We start from the raw sequence: 12,937 nt of genomic DNA, 5'->3' as shown, positions 1-12,937 counted from the left end.
TCAGATGTTTAATAGCCTTCCGATCCACGCAAATGCAGAAGGAACCCTCGACTCGTCAAACCATTAGATGTATGTTTTCGTGGTTGCCTTAATGGGGCTAATTCATTAGTGTATTAAACTCCAAGCAGTTTGCACATACATCTCGATTCTCGACTATGGGTTGCATTGTTTCTTTAATCTCATGCCCCTTTGGGGGTTAATAATAATGCCAGAAGAGATTGATGATGAGACAGATGAATATGTGGATGTTCATAAAAGGTAATGCCTAGAAAGTGAAAGTTTAATTTTGCATGTTCAAAATCATCAATTAAAGAATATGCATTAATTTAAAAAACAAGTTCTTTTGGGGAAGATAAATTGAACTTAATGATTTTTTATCTATTGATTTGAACGAGAGCAAAATTAGAGTCGTTGTTTCTTTTGTATCATCAACGAGGTCTACATCAGCTACTTGGCTCTTGAGTTTGACTCGGGTGAGTATCATATCATTCCCCTATCTAGCTTTCTTTTATTAGTTTCACTTGATATGGTGTATATGTAGAGATATTGGCTCTTAAGTTCAATTCATTCCATTTCATGAATCTCGCTAATCAATTCGTGGAGGGGATATTGCACACTTACAATGATGGGTCTATGTCAATGTAATACAATTATATTTGTTTTATGAGAATCAAGTTGTAGTATAGACTAAATGAAGGTGATTTTTTAAAATACAGGATTATCTTGCCTGTGCATGTTGTTTGAAAATAGGGACTGATAGAATTTTTACTGTGTTCTGATTAATTATAATCTACCATGTTTGATCAAGGCTACCAAAGAAGAAAGATTGGGCAGGGAATTTGAGGCGGAAGGTCGAATTATTCCTCCCAAGGAGAAGTCTGAAGCTTGTGATTCAAATGTAATCACACCAGGGACTCCTTTCATGGACAGTTTGGCAGTTACTCTTTGATACTATATACACCTTTGACTCAATCATGATCCTGGATGGCGTCAGATCAAAGTAGGAACCTAGGGTCTACTAGCTAAATAGCATGACCATCACATGTTGTTCCCACCCTGTAGTATTTCTACATCTTATGTTATTTTGTTGATGCAAACTCCCTAGGTGAAGGGGAGCATAAAGTCATGTCATACATTTGCTTGGAGAGAAATCTTCGTGGCTTTGCTTCCAATACTTTCCATTGTTTGTATGGACTTCTATGTATTTTCTACTGTACATGAAATAAAAATGGTTTTCATTGTTATCAACTGTCTCTAGTATAACATCTTTGACACTCTAGAAATTGAGCAGGATGCTGATCTTATAATGTTGGCTCTTGCAAACCATGAAATACACTTTTCCATGTTAAGAGAGGTAATATTCCTATCATTGCCAATCTGATATCACATACAAGACAACTGGTAATTTATTTGCTGAAATTCAAGTTACATGACCCTTGTTTGTGGAGTTGTGATAGTAACATGCTAATATGGACATACGACTAAGTTTTGGATGCTTGGACTTGTATGTCATTACTCATATCGTAGAGATTATCCTTTTCACTTAAAGGTATACTCACCTGTATGGGTTTAGTGGTGTTGGCATTGTTTTTGACTGATGTAACAATGCTTCTATAATCAAAGGGGGAGGGTTTTGTCAATTGAACTCAAATGATCTCATGTGGGGTGGATAGTTTGCTATATGTATATTTAGGACAACATAATGATTAGTGGACTCTCTATGTGCATATGTACATGGGGCATCTTAAAGCCCATATGGTTCTTGCATCATACATGTGCTAAAAAAATTTGGTATGTGGTAAAAAAAAAATTAACATGTTCCGGTTGACATTATCACTTGTAGGAAAGTGGCCGGTTAAAATTTTTAATTTCCGGTTAGGATCACAAGCAGCAGGAAAATTTCCGGTAGGGGTTAAAAACTTTGCCCAACACTGAACATAATAAACAAAAGTAGAGGTTAGATAGACATAAAAAATAGAACCAAAGATAAATAATAATAAACAAAACGAATCAGAGAAAGAAAAACAAAACTAGAGATTAGTTAGACATAATAAACAAAAGTAGAGGTTAGATAAACATAAAAAACAGAACCAAAGATAAATAATAATAAACAGAATGAATGGGAGGAGTTGTACGCCGATTCTATCCTGATCCTCGTGAAACGAGTAATTTTTATCGGAATTGTTGAAAACTCAAAGAAAGAAAAACAGAAATTTACACATTTTCCATGCTTTTTGAAGAAGAATATCATAATAAATAGAAATTTATACCACATTTTCTGAAATTAAAGTTTTGTGGAGATTGTTTAGATAATACACAAAAACGAAAAGTTTTTTGGAATGAAATCCTAGAGCTTATGACCAACAATCGATCGTGTAGAGTTCAAGTCTGCATTACGTTTGTATCTACTATCTACAACAATGTGAACAAAATAAGAAAAATGTGAAAAACCTCTACATAAACGAACACTCCTCTTCTAGTTTCCAATGTTTACTTTCAGCTTGAATTACAGATTCCTGGAAGTATAAAATATGTAAAAGAAGTAATTAGTAATAAAAACATTAAAGAATCAAATAAAAACAAAATCGTAAAAAGTATGCACTAAAAAATTACAATGTCTTCAAGGATCTCCAATTGCACCTTGCATTTCATGGACTTGTGAAAAAGTATCATGATTCTTGTACCATGTACATATAAAAAACATAAAATAAGTAAGAAACTAGTAATAAAAAATAAAATAAAACTTAAGAATGCAATAAAAAGAATGCACACCTTATCTCCCATGATTATCACGTAACATGTAATCTATTACCTTGTATTCACCAACAAGATCATCTAGATTAAATTTTAGTTTTTCATATTAAGCCATGTGAAAGTTATATGTTATCCGAACATCAGATTCTTGCAAAACTTCCATCCATCATCGAATACACATTTCGGCCTTGAATGTGCATGAATGTAGTTTGATCATGTCATCAAAGGTCATTTTTGCTACTGAATTAGTCTCTTGAGCAAGTACTGATGCTGCTGCTATAGCAAGGTAATCACATGTCATCCTATATAGTTGTGGCATAATTTGCAGATTTATTATCATGCCACCATTGTAAAGAATCTTTTTCTGTGCTCGCTAAAGGAAGCCTTATGAATTTCTCAATTTTTGATCATGAATTAGAAACAAGACTTTTATTATGTACACCCATTAACCTCCAAAATTTAGAGTTATTATCAATTGGTTGTATTGTGGTTGAAGATGGCTCGACAATATTATTAAACTCTAATAAAATATCAGAAAGCATGAAGACAATTGTAAGACATAACGGAAATTATTACTTGGGATCAAGAAACATTGCAATGCGAGATGGAATAGACTTTAACAATTCTTGATACTTAAATAAATATTATAAGTAGTTCTCAGACACTTTTTGAAGCACCTCTTGTGTGAATCTAGATGATCCTGGAAGTGAAGAATCTAAAAACTGATTACAATGATTTAGCAAACAATTATAACCTAGCGATGCTAGTGATAATGTGGGATATCTTGATCCTCCTAGAAAGGTAGAAACCTTTGCAGATGTATCTAGTCATTCCTCCATAGCATGTTTGTGATTCCAATCTTCTCTGGTCAAGACATAACCATTGAAATCACTTGAAATTGTTAGTCTATCTAAAATTGTAAAATTCCATATATCTCTAACTGTGATAGCTTGTCTAAACATTTCCAAAGTAGAATTCCATCTTGTAACAACATCAAGCCTTGGGGTTTCCATTTCACGATGTTCAACCATCCTAGCATACTTCCTAAACACTTCCCTTCGAAGCTTGCCAGATCTAATAGTATGGAGCACTGTTCTCAACATTGCTGTTGAGGATGAGATAACCTCTAATGTTGACTTGATGCCCAATTGAAAAGTGTGCACCATACACCTTAACATATGTGAGGGAGCCAAAATTTCCTTACCATTTTCATTTTGTAACAACATGCTCAACTCTTTGGTAACCGCTTGTGCATCACTAGCTCCATAAAAAATTGTAGCTAATAAACGACTTGAGATATCAAAAGGTCAAGGTTGACAAAAGAGGGCATGTGCACAACGTTTCCCTCATCCAACACTTGGAAATACATGCACAAAATCCAATAGCATTGACCTTGATCTTGCTGTCTCATGACATGCCCAATGAACTGTCACCGAGTAGAAGCCCTTTAGACTACTATTTGACCAACCATCAAAAGTAATAGAAAATCTTGATTGGCTTTTCGATAATAAATCTATCACTTGATGGTGCAACACCACATACATTTCTAAGATGGAACGTTTAAGTGTGTGCCTTGTCTTCATCTGATATCCAGGTACAAGTTGTTGTATGAACTCTTTAAATTTGATTCCACATGTGCATGGGGCAAAGTTCCCTTGACAATATACTTCGTGATGGCACCATCGATTTTCTTCTCTAAAACACGAGATACTTTAGTAGACTCTATAGAAGATTGAATAGACTTTGAAATACCTGAATTTTGATTTGGATCGTTTGATAGATGACGCTTTTTTGCTAAATGCTTAGCTATAGTACCTGTGGATGTTGTTGAAGACCAACAAACATGATAATGATGGCATCGTCGTCGAGGTGTGCCATTATCCATATATGATATGATGTGAGCATCTGTCCAATATACATTGCCTTTTTCTTGATGTGCTTGTTGGCCCATGGCTAACATTAATTGACGATGAGTCCATTGTTGCATGAATTTGAGAAGATGATTCCATTTAATGTTGTATCTAATAAACATAATTTTTCCATAAGATAGTAACTACCATGACCATGACTCCTATATACATCCTCTTATTAATTAAAATGGTTATATTGCATACACACATCTACCCCATATTCTTTATCATACCCTATAAGCCATGTGCATGCATATTCTTATCAAATTTGCATAATCATAATTACATGGGATATGCCAAAAAGATCGAATTAGCCTCATGAAAATGATGAAATTATGCCAAGAAGACTTGTATGTACACAAATGACAGCTTAAGCAACACAAGAGATGGACATGCATAGAGATGAGATGAGAGAAATAGGCTGTTATTTTATATGCACAAAGAATGGTAAGAAAACATGCATGTTCATTATGGGCATATGCTGCCATTATCGCATTCCACAAGTTTAAATTTGGCATCATCACACACTCAAAAAGTTTATATGCCTCTTTCAAGCACCCATACTTACCATACATGTAATGTTAGTGTACCTTGACGTGTTTCATTCATACATGAGATTTTCATAATAAAGTTAAGAATTCACATGAACCATATAGCTTCAAAATCAACAATCATCATGCCCTTAAACTCTGCCTATAATGCTCCATAGAGCCTAAGAGTTTTTCTCCAAATGTAGTTACCTATGCTTGCATCTTGAAAGCTTGTAGTAGCATAAGAGAGATTGACAAAGGGCAAGATTTACATTTTGAGATTGATTGTGATGGGTTTTTAGGAGATAATGTTTTAGTTGGCAATGAATTGGTGCAAATGTATGCCAAGTGTGGTTTGCTTGTGAAAGCACGAAAGGTCTTTGATGGTCTTAAGGTTCGAAATACAATGGCATGGAACCAACTACTGACCGGATATTCCCAATTTGGGGAGGATGAAATGGTGCTAGATTTGTTTAACAAAATGATAAGAGAGAGGGTAAACCTAGATGATGTCACATTCATGATTGTGCTTAATATATGCAGTCACTCTGGTCTGCTGGACAAGGCGCAAATGTATTTTGAGATGATGAATACAGTCTATCATAATGGCATTACTCCAAGAATCCAACATTACACTTGCATGGTCAATATTTTTTCCCATGTTGGCCAATTCGATAAGATGATAAATTTTATGAAGGAGATGACTATTCTTGAATCCTGCTGATTTGGCAGTGTGGCATACAGTGCTAGATGCTTGCCAAAAATGGAGAAATCTGAAACTTGGGAAATGGGCATTTGAAAATGTGATACAACTAGATGAAAAGGATGATCCAACCTACATTTGTTAGAACAAAGTGAGAGATTGAACGACTGAAGGAAGGTATAAGAGAATAGAAGAAGAGAGGAGAATGGATTGATAAGAGAAGAGTGGGTTTATTAGAATAGAATGATTACAAGGATGAGTTTACAACAACTAAAAGTCGACGGTCAAGGAGTTCTTAAGGAGCCCAAAATCAGCCTCCCAGCTAAATTCGATGGTTCGAGCGCAATACTAAGACAGAGAAGTACTGTCAGGAACAATACTAAGACAGAGAAGTACTGTCAGGAATAGTACTAGGACAGAGAAGGAATTAGTACTAAATGATGAGGTGTAGAACTCTCGAGAGAAGGAAAGAGTGACTGAGGAAGAGAGAGAGAGAGAGAGAGAGAGAGAGAGAGAATGATGATAACAAAAGATATATATTATGTTAAGAGAATATACAATAGTAGCTAGGAGGCTTAAGACTGGCGTTGAACCGATTTGGTTTGAAATAATGCCTTGTGCCTCCTTTTATACTGTTCTCAGGAGTACTCTTGAAGTTTCTAGAATGTTCCAGAGAAATCTGGAATATACATCAATTTTCTATAGTAAAACTTAAATGAAAATAATATCTTTCGTATTACAATACATAGCCTAATGGTATTATCTCGACCCATGCAATATAAGGTCATGGGTTCGAGTCGTCATATCATGACACTAAAAAATGATGAATGTCACAAGTTCCTCGTTTTGGATTGAGGACAAGGTTTGTCTGGATATTGACGATGAAAGTCTTCAAGAAGAGCAAGAGCATTGGTCACATTCTCTATCATTTCCCAAGTACGTTCGCTGGGACTATATCCTAGCCAATGGACTAAATAGTAGAGCTTGTTGCGAACAATCTTGGAATCGAGGATGGCAGCAACCTCGTACTCAGGTCCATCTTCAAGTTTGATCGGGGGTGGAGGTTGTTTAATATGACCTAGGATGGTGCTATCTTGATAGGGTTTGAGGAGAGAACTATGAAACACCGGATGTAGCCGAAGTTGCGGAGGTAGATCGAGACGAAAAACGACATCATTAATTTTTCCGATAATATGGAAAGGACCTAATTGCCGATAATCCAACTTCTTGCATGGGCAAGTAGTCTTGATGTGTCGTTGTAGTAGCCATACTCGATCGCCAATGCTAAAACGGGATGGAAGCCGACAACGATCTGTGTAAACCTTGTGTGTTTGTTGAGCATGCTTTAGATGAATAGATAAATCCGCTTATATCTTGTGTAACCGCTGCAAACGATCCTTTGTGCAAGGATTTGTGGGTAACTCTGGAGTTTCAAATACACACCACCGAGGGTGAAAGCCCGTATAAGCATAAAATGTGTAACCTTTGTCGATGAGTGGAGAATTCGGCAAAGTGGAGAATATCCGCCTAGTCATCTTGATGATAGCTTAGAAAACACCGAAGATACTGCTCCAACATTTGATTTGTTTGTTGTGCTTGGCCGTCTGTTTGCGGGTGGTAGCGGGAGGTGACGTTACATGTGACCTTAAGCATTTTAAAGAGGTGCTTCCAGAACTTCGAGACGAACTGGGGTTCACGGTCGCTGATGATACTATTAGGAAGTGATGGGAACTCAACGCTCCCTATACGCAACGCTCGGCCACAACCGAGCTTAGGATCATACACAGAAAATGGGAAATAAAACACGACAAGAAGAAGAGGGAGATACACAGGAGGTTCACGTGGAAAACCCCAAACTAGGGGAAAAACCACGACAGCCCACAGGCTGCAAACTGTCACTATGTAAGAATATACAACCGTGAGTTCACTGAGGCACCGACCTTGTGCTCACAGATCTTCGCCACAGGCGGCGGTTACAACAGAGGCAACAACCTCTTTCTCTCTCTCTCTGTGTACAGTTACACACACACTCTCTTTTCTTGCACCAACAAGAAAATGAACAACAACTACTAACACATATTTGCCCTAAGTCATATTTATACTAATATGACTTTCCGGCTATTTACAAATATAGCCTCGATGGGTTCTCAGAAACATATTTACGAATATGTCTCTTCCTCCAGTTCTCACCGGGTCTGCGTCATCCGGCTCTCCGTAGCCGGGTACTCCTCATCCGGTTCTCACCGGGCCTGCACCATCCGGCTCTCCGTAGCCGGGTACTCCCCATCCGGTTCACACCGGGTCTGCACCATCCGGCTCTCCGTAGCCGGGTACTCCTCATCCGGTTCACACCGGTTCTGCACCATTCGGCTCTCTATAGCCAGGTACTCCTCATCCGGTTCACACCGGGTCTGCACCATCCGGCTCTCCGTAGCCGGGTACTCCTCTTCCGGTTCCCATCCGGAGGGACTTGTCTCCCAATAGGAAGGCCATGATGTTGATATACTTCACGCATGACAGTTTCAATGGTTTCTTCACTAGAGATTTCCTTAGTACATGGTAGGAAATGGGCCATCTTCGTATATTGATCCACTATTGTTAAGATCGCATCGAATCCCTTAGAGACCGGAATATTTGTGATGAAATCTAGAGCAATGGATTTCCATGGCTTACTTGGAATTGGTAATGGTTCTAATAAACCATATGGATGATGCCTTGGCATTTTTTCTCTGCAACATGTATCACAACTCTGAGCAAAATCTTCAAAGTTGTCGCATATGGGGCCACCAAAATGATTGTTGTACTAAATCTAATGTTTTAGTACTACCAAAATGCCCAACTGTATATGTGTCATGACAGTTTTGGACTACTTGAAGGCGACAAGTACCATTAGGAACATACAAGAGTTTCTTAAAGAATAGTAATCCATCATGACATTCGAATTGTTGATAGTTCGTACCTGGTTGTTGCGACTGTGAACAAGATGCTCGAGAGGGATCAATTTGTGCTAGAATGGCTTTGGTGAAAGCATTTGTCTTCAAGTCCTCACATATGGTATCAATAACGTGGGAATCCAAGGGCATACCGAAGACCTACGTTGCTTGCAGTCGTGCCGGTCCCAGGATTCCTTACTTTTGGTTATTGAAAGCTAGCTCGCCGGGATGCGGTGCTAGATACGAGCGCTGTGATAATGCATTTGCCTTCCCTTGTTGCTTCGCCGGATGATATGTAATTTTGAAGTCGAAACCAGTGAGGAATTGGGCCCACTGAGCATTTAACACACGAGCATTCTAAAAATAGGCAAGATTTTTGTGATCACTGAATACAATGACTTGATAAGATGATCCCTTATCATGAATTTCATAGTTGATTTCAGCGTCGTCAAACTTGCGTGAGTGGAAAGCCACAGGATGTAGCTTTTCATCATCGCCTTGTTGAGACAGAATGCTACCCAAGGCGAAATCCGACGCGTCTGCTTCAATGATGAATGGTTTTTTCGGATCAACATGAGCTAGAATTGGAGTTGATGTAAATGCCTTCTTAAGACTCTCAAAAGCCATGTTTTCTTCTTTAGACCAAACAAATGATTGTCCCTTCCTGGTGAGCTATCTGAGAGGCATAACAAGCTTTGAGTAATCCTGTATAAACTTGCGGTAGAAATTGGCAAAGCCTAAAAAGCATTGCACATCTTGCAATGAACACGGAGTCTGCCACTCTACCATCGTTTTGACCTTAGCTTGATCCATGGAGATGCTTTCCGAGGAAATGACCTAGCCCAGAAATTCTACCTGGTTGCACTCGAAACTACATTTTTCCAGCTTTGCATAAAGTCCATGTTCTGGAAGTCGTTTTAGTACTAACAATACATGAGAATCATGCTCTTCTTGGGTCTTCAAATAAACCGGTAGATCATCCAAATAGATGATTAAACAAACATCCAAGAGATCTCGGAATATATCATCTACCATGTGTTGGAAGACTGTTGGCGCATTAGTGAGGCCGAATGGCATGACCGTATGCTTGAAGTGCCCATATCTGTTGCGAAACGCGGTCTTCCATTCATCTCCTGGTTGGATCCGTACGAGGTTATATGCTCCTCGTAAGTCGATGTTTGTGAAGAACCTTGCACCATTGATCTGTTCTAAAAGACTTTAGATAAGGGGAAGTGCGTACCAATTCCTAATGGTGACCTTATTCAAGCCACGGTAATCTACGACAAGACGAAGTGATCCATCCTTTTTCTTGATGAAGAAAATGGGTGCGTCGGCTGGAGATTTCAAATGTCGAATGAAACCATTTGCCAAATTCTCATGTATATAGGCTTGAAGGACTTCTAGCTCGGTCCCCAGGGTGGCTCTTTTCCCGGTTGTAAATCGATGGGGCAATCATATGGTCGATAGTTAGGAAGCGTATTGGCTTGTACTTTATCGACCACATCGGCATAATGACGATACTTCTGTGGAAGTTGAACGGTGGACTCCTCTTTAGTGGTGTTGGAGGGTTTTACTGATACGACGAAGAGCAACATTTCTTCCTTACGTCCTTCCTCATGCAACTAATGTAGCAAAATGGTTGCAATCTTATGAGTAGATCGTCGGGTTTGTCGATACCGGATTTCCCTTGTTCTCCAATCTATGTATGGGTTATGTAATTCGAACCATGGTAATCCCAAAACAATGGATGTTCTGGGATACTAATTATATTAAAGGATACTACACACACTAAATTATCTAGGACAATATTAACGGGCTCTGACTCTTCTATGATATTTCCGGAAGCAATGGGATGACCATCAATGACTACTAAAGAGGCTGGACATGGGAGTTTTCTTAGGGATATCAGATGAGCTTGGGCAAAATTCCTATCCATGAAGCAAGAATTAGCTCCGGAATCTAGGAGTGCTGAGACATGTACTGGAGAGGCACTTTTAGTACTAACTGTTGCTTGGGCTAAGAACACATTGCTAACTTGCTTAGAGGGAATGGAACCACTAATGGGCTGCACAGATCTAGGGTTGTCCAATCAAACGGCTCCTATTTTGGTTAGACTTAGTCATTTACCTCTTTTTCTAACTGACTAAGGACATCAAATTTGTTTGATAGATTTGGGCTATTAGGACTATTAGGACTATCAGATATTCATATTGAAATAGAGTCGGGTTTAGTACAATTAGAACTAGCAACTATTTGGTTCACTTGTCTTCTTGGCCTATGGGGACAATTCACTGCAATATGCCCTGGTCCACCGCAATAAAGACATAGTCGATTTGCTCGGCGTCACTACTTTTCTTCTTCTGATAATTGTCTGCGACGACGTGTACAGTCAATTTCCATCGGAGTTGGAATATTCATTGGAGACGCATTATATGACTCGCTTGGAAAAGGTTTTGCTACCACTGAGGCATAGGTGGGTTCTGATCTTGCCCTTGGCATCTAGAACTGACGTTCCGAACGTCGTTCGAAAGGACAGTTGTCGCATCTCACCGTGTGACTGCTTGCTTATGTCAATGACTTTGGTTCTTCGGGGAAGGTTAAGAGTAAATCCTTGACATCGTTACGTAGACCATAACGAAATTGCTCCATAAGTTCTTGGTCATCCCAGGGGATATCGGAGGCGAGTAGGAGGAAATCTGCAGTGTATGCGGAAGCTGGACGATCACCTTGACGTTGTCGTAGTGTAGGTTGCACACTATGTGGAAATTATATTTTTGTCCCTCCGGATAGAGAATGGAGTGCTCGGTGAGAACCGGAAGAAAACGGCATACCGGCAAGGAGGAAAACGGCATACCGGCAAGGAAGAAAACGACATACCGGCAAGGAAGAGCCGGATAAAGAGACATAAATGTAAAAAAAAGGAAATACTCACTACTACGCAGGGCGTGATTCGAACTCTGCACCTACACGTTGACAAACCCCAACCTTACCATTACATTAACTTATCTTAAGTGTTTTAAATATAGATTTAATACGTATAAGACCTTTATTTATGCATACCTTTATTAAAAGGTAAATCGTGTATTTTTTTAATATATGAAAAAGAAAAAAAACACGAGACACTAAAAATAACTCATGCACATCTAGCGTGCATGAGCCCTATACTTAGGAAATAAAAAAGCATCACATGAACACTTTTTGTAATAAAAAAAAAACATGAAGCCATGCTTAGCTCTTCCTTCCTTATATAAGGAGGAGAGAAATATATAAAGGGTTGTTGATTATTTGGATTAAGTATTAATCAATACAAAAATTATTCGTGGGATTCACGATTTATACGTCTACTTCTCTCTTAACACCCTAAGTACCAATTAATATAGTATACTCGTGTGATTCACGAGTTTCTTATCTTTCTCTTTGCTATTTACTCATAATTAATCTCTATCTCACGAACTTCTTTCTCCTAGTCCAAGACCTTTGTGGTTCCCACCCGACTCACGCAACGATCCGGAGCCGAAAGGCACGACACAGTTGGTGAACCCGACGTGAAGACGGGTGGCAAGGAGATGGAGGCTCAACAAGCTAACAATATGATGGCGATGTTCGAACGGATGCTTCAAGAACAACGCACGATGTCGGAGATTTCGGCATCAGTGGAGCGGCTCGTGCAACGCAACGGGCAATTTAATGGTAAGGATGTGTCGCGATATTTGCAGGACTACAAGGTGGAGATGCTCCGGTGCCGGGCTTCGGAAGGGCTGCAAGTGACATCCTTTAACCGGGTGGCGACCGACGGGCTTCAAGGGAGTATCCACGGGTTGCAACAACAAAATCCGACGTGGGAAGCATTCGAAGAGGCGTTAAAGACCACGTTTGCCATCGAGGACTCCTCCAAGGCAACGCGGAGGGGATTCGAGGATTGGGTGGAAACGTCAGGTAAGGGGCTGAAGGTCCTTGAAGTGTTTTCGACATTCGAAAGTCGGTTCGGGAGGTTGTCTGCGAGAGATCAAACTATTCTTGCACCGGACAAAGTCATCATGTTTTTGCGAGCTGTGGACGTCCGGGACCGGAAAGATCTCGGAGTGCTTCTTGAGGACACGACCACCG

At 39.3% G+C, this 12,937-nt stretch overlaps 1 long non-coding RNA gene across 1 annotated transcript; it reads left to right on the top strand.

Annotated features, from left to right (window-relative positions):
- The first annotated feature begins 332 nt into the window (after positions 1-332).
- On the top strand, positions 333-1,204 carry LOC147866158 (uncharacterized). Its single transcript, XR_015529559.1, has 3 exons — positions 333-473; positions 809-1,000; positions 1,106-1,204. It is a non-coding gene; the product is annotated as an uncharacterized LOC147866158 (long non-coding RNA).
- The last annotated feature ends 11,733 nt before the right edge of the window (positions 1,205-12,937 follow it).

Source organism: Azolla caroliniana, unplaced genomic scaffold (genome assembly GCF_043228905.1).
Source record: "Azolla caroliniana isolate FFs.n. ecotype wild unplaced genomic scaffold, voAzoCaro1.0.p SCAF_3, whole genome shotgun sequence".
Taxonomy (NCBI): domain Eukaryota; kingdom Viridiplantae; phylum Streptophyta; class Polypodiopsida; order Salviniales; family Salviniaceae; genus Azolla; species Azolla caroliniana.
Note: the sequence above shows the minus strand (reverse complement) of the source record. Positions and strands in the feature narration are given on the sequence as shown.